This window comes from Benincasa hispida, unplaced genomic scaffold, assembly GCF_027475165.1.
Source record: "Benincasa hispida cultivar pf3 unplaced genomic scaffold, pf3_genome.v1.1 HicScf1087, whole genome shotgun sequence".
Lineage (NCBI taxonomy): Eukaryota > Viridiplantae > Streptophyta > Magnoliopsida > Cucurbitales > Cucurbitaceae > Benincasa > Benincasa hispida.
Genome location: NW_028325397.1, coordinates 5,245 through 14,131, shown reverse-complemented (window position 1 = coordinate 14,131; position 8,887 = coordinate 5,245). Strand labels below are relative to the sequence as shown.

Here is an 8,887-nt window from a genome sequence, read left to right as displayed (position 1 = left end):
GATAGCTGGACCTCTCATACTTTTGCAACTATGGGCTTGGGAACGATTTCCAGCAATTACTCCATAGCTACAACATGTCAATGATGCTCAGTTAGCTGGACGAGCCTACGGTTCTCAGTATATTATTTTAATTCAATTTAATTTTTATATCATTGATCTAGTTAATTTAGAATCTAAATTATCAATTTAAAAATTTAAGTGGAAAGACAAACTTTGAATGACTAGGACAGCCACACATGTAGTCAGCCAGTACAGATACATGTTTGATCTACTTCAACCTGATCAGGTACATTACACTGAACCAAATTGATTATTTTATACACATTTTTATTGTATTTATCTTTAATGTTCTCCAATATAATATTTTATGTTTCAGGTCAAAATTATTATGCATACTTTGCCCAATTTCTATACGAATGGTCAAAACATATGGCAGACGCTGAGCCCTCTCATATGTTTTCATATTGGAGAGTGGCATCTTCCTGACAGGGTGATGAGACAATTCGGTTTTCAACAGGATGTCCCATCGCCTTATAATACTGAACCGCTACTACATGATATCGACTTAAGGACTGTAAATTGGTTTGAAAAAGTTGCACATTTGGTAATGTGATGACACTATCGTGCAAGGTTTATTGGGGGTTTCTATTGAACAGTTTGACAGGGATATCACTCAAGACTACATTCATTGGTATAATAATATCATAAGGGGTTACGTCACTCGTCCAGGAGCAGTTGTGGGTCATCTGGTAAATGAATGAATATTATCTAATTGTTTTATAATTCACATCGATCGAACAATAGTAGACTCCGTGATGTTGCGAATGATCCGAACCAAGTTTTTGCTATATGTAGTGACAACCAAAGCTATATGGAGAAGGTACATATATGTACAATATACCTATTGTTCCTCAACAAGCTCCTAGACATAGAGGATCTGTTCGGAAAGAGGATGAGTTTGATGAGGTTGCCCATAATGTGGAAGAGTTGCCCCTGTGATACAGACGCAGAGTCAAACTGATTATGTTAGTCCAATGATGATGATGCCAGCATTTGGTTCAGGACTCAGAGGCTGGTCCTTCATCTTCATATGTGCATGGACATAGTCGAGGTCGTGGAGAGCATAATGAATATTTATATTATGAAGCGCCTGCAGAGGTACCAGAGCAACATCAAGAAGAACCAGAGCAACCTCAAGTTCGAAGTCGACGACGACAACCAGCTCGATATCGATGACGTCCGCCTTGTGGGACACATTGATTTTTGTAATTATTTTTATATAAATGAGATATTTTAATTTACTTTTTTTATTTTTATGAGATTTTTTTTATTTGTTCTTTTTAGAGTTAAGTTAAATAAAATAATAAAATATTTTTAAAAATTATTTTTATAAAATGGAAAAAAAAAGGTAAAGGTCGAATGGTTGGTCGAATTTTCAACACTCGACATATTAAAAAAAAAAACAAAAATATTTTTGTAAATAATTTTAGAACTACAATATTTTTATAAATTGTTTTTAAAATTACAATATTATTTTAATTTTTACTGCTTTGACGACGATTTCCATTGACCAAAGTCCGAAAATTGCCTCTAACAAAGATTACCTCCAACAATCATCTCCAACATCTAGCTCTGACGTTCAACTTTGGCAAAAGCAAATGTGACATTGTGGGGCTCCCTACCCAAATGGGGAATAGTTTTGATGTTTGGATGAAAGGTTGTTGTGCACTGAAAGAGGATAAATCTAAGGATACCCTTCCCTACCCAATTGGGGTCACATCATTTGCCACTAATGGCATGCAAACCTAACCCTTCCTTCTTCTTGTCTTTTCAATCACTCTCTTTTTCATCAACCCAACCCCCCTTTCTTTTCATTACCCTAACCTTTTATTTTTGGCCTTCAAATTGAAATTATATTATATTGTAGTTTCTTAAAGTATTCAACCCTACATTTCAAAATATCTACATAAATATCCTCACTCATAGTTTTCTCTCTTTCTTCTTTCCCTTTCTCTTTTTCATCAAATATTATGAGTTTGTGAGACTGTGTTCTTGACAGAGTTCTGTTGTTTTGTAACTTCTCTCACTCTTATTTATACAAACATCAAAAATGTACATCATAAAACAACTCACTCCTCTTCACTACAACTCACTCCTCTCCACTTTTTTTTAGTTATTATTTTAATAAATTTTTCTGGCATGATCCGGTTTCTTTTAAATAAAATAAAAGAAATAATGCTTTTTGGTTCTTAGATTTTAGCTTTAATTTCTATTTAATTCCTAGATTTTAGAATGTTCCACATTTAGTCTTTATATTTTGAATTTTGTTTCAATTTAGTTTCCAATTTTTAAAATGTTACAATTTTATCCTTAAGATTTGAGTTTTGTTTCAATTTGATCCCTAAAATTCAAGATTTTATATTTTTAATCCTAATTTTTCACTAAATACTTATTTTCAATCATTGTCCTTACTTTCAATTAATAAAATAATTATAAAGTAAAATTTTAAATTTTATTTTAAAAGTAATGAAACTAAATTAATTTTAATTATTTTAACGATTTTTTTATATAATATCTAAAACAAAAATTGTTAATGTATTTTTTATGATAAAATTTGAAACTTTTTTTAAGTACATTTAAACTATATAGGTTATTACTTCTCTTAGTTATTATAGAGATTTTTGCAATTTTATTTATCGAATGCAATTTCATGCAAGGATTCCTAAAATTAGTTTAACAAACTAATTGCAATGAACTTCGGTTGATAGAAAATTTCACATTATGGACTCGATTAATGGATGAATAAGTAATTAATTGACCAAAAGGGTCCAAATTACTACCAATTTTATGAACCTAGAATAGAGAAGTCCATGGGACGGGGACGGGATCGGGGATGCCATTGATGACGTAAATTTGGTACGTATTATTGTGCGATGCATGTCTTAGATTATGCGTTGGTTCTCATGTGTCGGTGGTCATGCGTTGGGATGGAAAGTATGAGTTAATCTCTTATGCAATGACCATGCGTTCCTAACACAAGTTTTCTTACGCTCTCGCCAAGTATAACGAGATCGTAAGTTTCTCGGATGATCCAAGGTCGAACTCAGGGATTTGTAGCTAAATGTTATCGGTAATGTGTTTGCGGTGAAGAATAAAAGAATGTTGAGGGTTATAAGCTATGTACTACTCCTACTCCTAGCTATTAGATTAAGCGGTAGAAGTATGATTGAGAGGTAGAGACGCGACAACTGTTAATGCGTAGTACAATGCATAGAAAAATATATGAAAAGGCGAGGATGTCTTCACTGTAACACTAAGCTTGACCGCAAGGGTAACCCCAGCCAACGCAAGCTATGCAATCATGCTATACACACTTGACGTAGACGCATGCGATGTATATGCGATAGTGTCGAGAAGCCTATTTCTAAGCCTCTATATTCCCGCTCACGTGCTCCCACACATAAGCGAGATGATCGCATACCACCATATCCTACTTAAAAGGTGCATACGCTGTGTAGTAGCAAACGGAGCTTATTTCTAAGTTCCCCATTCTTGCTTATGCGATCCAGTCTGCTCTCTTGAGTCTTAGATTTGGTTTTTAGACTACACTCCCAAATATGCCTAAATGATAAATGATGCGCTCATAAGACAAGGTAATCACATAAACTTGGTTGACATAAGATTATTCCTATCTCTAGTGAACACTTGCTTTCATTGCTTAATGCGATCAACTACTTACCCTCTCGGACAGTTGGTTGCTGCTGATTCTACTCATAGACAAGTATTGCGTCCATTTATAGACAAGCGTTGCTACAACTTCACACTAAACAAATAAGGTTTTCTCACAACACTCGCACAACGCACACCTCCCGGTGGTTTGCTACCTGCTTCATATTCCTATGCTGCATGATTAAGTATGTGATACTCTAGCAGTCTTACTTAGTGATGCAATGAAAGTAAAGGATGCTGAGCAAATAAAGATGGAGATGGAATCGAAGGAAAATATAGAAATGCATTGATCACAAAATGTATTAATCTCTTAAAGCATAATATAATATAATACAAGGAAAGAAGAGAAATGGAGAGCTAGTTGGAAGCAATGTCTTGCTTCCAGCAGATATGTGTCAAGGCTGCCGGTGGTGCCATGGATGGATGGTGGAGTAGACTCTCTCGAGCTCTAACTCCGACGAAGACTCCGGTCGTCACTTGGAATGATTAAGGGATGAAGAACTCTCAAGACTATCTTCTAACACTTTGGTCTGGATCACAAGGATCTGCCCTCAGGTAGAAAACCCCGGATAATTTGAAGTTCTGCTCAACAACTTCTATTTATAGAGCTTGATCATCGACATCATTAAGGACCTGCTCTGGATCTGACACTCGCGACGTGATGGTCCTTTTCTGAATCTCTGCTGCTAACGGCGTGGTAGGTGAAATGTCAACATCATCTTTTTTATAATCCCAATGTATGCGTTCATGCTTGCATTCCACCAATCTTTCGTTCATCCCTCTATTATGGTTATTACTTTGTAACCGCAATCTCCCTGCAATGACCGCATTCGCTTGATAGCCGTAACACCCATACGACTGGCATATGCGATCGTCTCCGCAATAGCCTGGCTCCCGCGTATGCGATCGATTTCTGTAGTTGCTACAAAAATAAATAATTGAACGCATAATAACATATAATAGTGAATTAGCCGAGATTCTTAATGCCGATAGACGCAAACTCATTTTCTCATGAATTCTAAGTATAATCGCTGCATTTTTTACTTAACAGCCCTCATAATTTTAAATAAAAGGCATATAATGATGTGCATTTCTACCCGTCATCAGCCATCCCCCATCCTCATCCTCGCTCCCCATTTCATTCCCCATCCCCATCTCCGCTTCCCACGAGGATCAGAGTGAAGATTCCCGTCGGAATTAGTGGGGATCGGGTTTCTCGAGGGGAATTTTTCTTCATTACTTTTTTTTTTTTTGTAAAAAGCCAATTAATTTAAATCGAGAAAATTTTAATCAAATAATTAAATTTATTACTAAATTATTTATTTGGTTAGTTTTACATGACAATTTGAATTTAAAGATAAATTACTTTGGCCTAAAAAAGTTAATTAATTTTTTTTAGTAAAAAGAAATAAATATAAATCAAATTATTTATTTATATATATATATATATATATAATTTTTTAAATATTCAATTTAAACATATTCATTATTTTTGCCAATAAATAATCAAATTTAAAATTTAAATGTAATATTTATATAATAATAACATAACATTAGTTAACTATAATAAATAAATATGTAGAAGCTAATCGGGGCGGACAATTTTTTTCTCCCACTCCCTCTCCCATTCCCCGCCTAATTGGGGATTCCCGCGGAGCCCATCCCCGTAGAAAAATTGGACATCTCTAACCTATAAATCCAAATTCCATGTCCCTTCTCTTAAACTCAACCTTTTTCCACACTAAGCATCCAATTCAAATTCTTTAATATCTAAACAACGAAACATGACATCATGTGCTTTCATCATAAAAAGTTAGAAACCTTATTACTAATTTTAGTTTTTAATGTTAACCATAATTTATATAAATTATATATATATATTTTAGAAAATAACATAGTGGTAAGGTTATAGTAGTTTTTATACCAAAAATTCATTTAAAATAATTGTTTAAATATTAATAATTGCTAATGAGTTTTTTATTTAAAAATAATATTTTGACAAAAAAACTGTCAATAAAGTTTTTTTTTAAAAAAATTAAATTAAAAGTATTGATGAATTTTAAAAATTAAAAATTAATAACACTTGAACACAACTATTGATGTATTTTCATAAAAAACATTGTAAACAAATTTACATGATTTTTTAATTAAAAAAAATACAAAAACTTATAACTAAAATTGTTTATTGAGCATAGCATTGGAATATTAAAAAAAAAAATGAAAGAAAGGAAGAGAGAGGCATGGACGCCCACATCAAATGAAAGAAGACCAAGAAGAAAAGTGACATCATGGCAACATAATGACAATAGAAAATTATTAAATTAATAATAAAAAAAGTGAAATGCGTTCCTAAAAAAACACATTCCAATAAAGACAAAATTTCAATCTCTTTTTCTAAGTTTACTCAAAACAATCTTTTTTTTTTTAATACTTTTCTAAAAGGAAAAAATTAAAATAATATGGTAGTTTTGAAAATAATTTATAAAAATATTGTACTTTTGAAACTATTTAGAAAAATATTGTTGTTGTTTTTTTTTTTTAATAGGTCGAGGGTTGAAAATTCAACCTACCTAGGTTGAATTTTCAACACTTGACCTTTACTTTTTTTTTTTTTTTAATAATTTAAACATTGAGTGTTGAAAATTCAATCCACCTAGGTCGAATTTTCAACATTCGACCTTTGTTTTTTTTTAAAAAAAAAAATTCCATTTTATAAAAAAAATTTATTATTTTATTATTTTATTTAAACTCTAAAAAGAACAAATTAAAAAAAATAATATCTCATAAAAATAAAAATATGTAAATTAAAATATCTCATTTATATAAAAATAATTACAAAAATCATTGTGTCCCACAAGACGGATGTCGTCGATTTCGAGCTGGTTGTCGTCGTCGACTTCAAATTTGAGGTTGCTCTGGTTCTTCTTGATGTTGCTCTGGTACCTTTGCAGGCGCTTCATGATATAAATATTCATTATGCTCTCCACGACCCCGACCATGTCCATGCACGTATGAAGACGAAGGACCAGCTTCTGAGTCATAATGTCTTGAAGCAAATGCTGGCATCATCATCATCGGACTAACATAATCAGTTTGACTCTACGTTGACATCACATGGGGCAACTCTTCCACATTATGGGCAACCTCATCAAATTTATCCTCTTCCCGTACAGGTCCTCTACGTCTAGGAGTTGGTGGAGGAATAATATGTATATCGTACATATAATGTATCTCCTCCATATAGCTTCGGTTGTCACTATATTTAGCAAGAACCTGGTTTGGATCATTTGCAACATCACGGAGTCTACTGTTGTTCGATCTCTATGAATTATGAAATAAATTTAAATTAAAAATAATTGGATAATATTCATTCATATACCAGATGACCCACAGCTGCTCCCAGACGAGTGACGTAGCGCCTTGTGATATTATTATACCAATGAATGTAGTCTTGAGTGACATCCCTGTCAAACTGTTCAACAGAAACCCCCACTGCAATAAACCTTGCACGATAGTGCCATCTTACTATCAAATGTGCAACTTTTTCGAACCAATTTACAGTTCTTAAGTCGATATCATGCAGTAAGGGTTCAGTATTACAAGGCGATGGGATATCCTGCTGAAAACTGAATTGTCTCATCACCTTGTCAGGAAGATGCCACTCACCAATGTGAAAACATATGAGAGGACTCATCGTCCGCCATATGTTTTGACCATTCGTACAGAAATTGGGCAAAGTATGCATAATAATTTTGTATGGCTCCCAAATAACCTGAAACACAAAATATTATATTGGAGAACATTAAAGACAAATACAATAAAAATCTGTATAAAATAATCAATTAAGTTCAGTGTAATGTACCTGATCAAGTTGAAGCAGATCAAACATGTATCTGTACTGGTTAACTACATGTGTGGTCGTTCTAGTCATACAAAATTTGTCTCCCCACCTAAATTTTTTAATTGATAATTTATAATCTAAATTAACTAGATCAGTGATATAAAAATTAAATTGAATTAAAATAACATACCGAGAACCGTAGGCTCGTTCAACTAACTGAGCGTCATTAACATATTGTAGCTGTGGAGCCATTGTTGGAAATCGCTCCCAAGCCCATAGTTGCAAAAGTATGAGAGGTCCAGCTATCTCATAAACCTCAGGTCTTGTTGTTTTGCATAGTTGTCTATACAACCATGCCAAACATGCTCCACCCCACGAATACCGCACCGCATCATAGAGGTTAGCTACTAATGGCAGGAACATCAAGTCAACAGAATGACATGATTTGTTGGAAAACAGACTTCCACCCATCATTTATAGTATATATGCTCGCACATATCTTATGATGATTTCCTCGTATGCATCATTTGCGAGCTCACGGAATTGTGTTTCTAACTATATCAAACTTAACCTCGATCCTTTAATTTTGTCAGCAGGTGGGGTTATACCGAGGTACAGTTGACAAACTTGTGATCAGTCATCGTACATCACTCTGGTGACTGGCTCACCGTCAACAGGTAACCCAACAACACTTCTATGTCTTGTAGAGTGATAGTGCACTCTCCAACAGACATATGAAATGTATGCGTCTCATGCCTCCATCTCTCGACCAAGGCTATGATCAGTTGTCAGTCCAACTGAATAAATCTCAATCTGGTAACCCCATAGAATCCAGATATGCGCAATAGCAATAGTATTCGAGGGTGGAGTGGGGATAGTGCGCTGGAGAACTGCCTCTCGATGCCTGCAAGATATTTCTCCGTACGATCTCGCCATACAACAGATGATCGATGAATGGACTGGTCGTACAAAACATCGGAATCAACTGGTCCTAGGTTTAAAGCCATGATCTGAAAGAAAAAAATATTTATTTCTCAATTAGAAGAATAATGTACAACTTAATTAACTTAATTAAATAATGTACAACTTAATTAAAAGAACAATGTACAACTTAATTAAAAGAATAATGTACAAATTTATAAATTATAATTAAAAAAAATTGAATATACAATAAAAAAAAATTGAAATAGGGAATGACATAAACCTTATTGATCCACATGGTTGTAGGTTAGAATGTCTATATATTATTTCTATCTGATTTGTTCCCATATCTACACTAAGTGACATCCCAACCATTTCAATGAATTGTTCAAATAC

At 33.6% G+C, this 8,887-nt stretch overlaps 1 pseudogene; it reads right to left on the bottom strand.

The window, feature by feature from the left end:
• Positions 1-6,828: 6,828 nt before the first annotated feature.
• On the bottom strand, positions 6,829-8,125 carry LOC150031616 (serine/threonine-protein phosphatase 7 long form homolog; annotated as a pseudogene).
• Between the last annotated feature and the right edge of the window lie 762 nt (positions 8,126-8,887).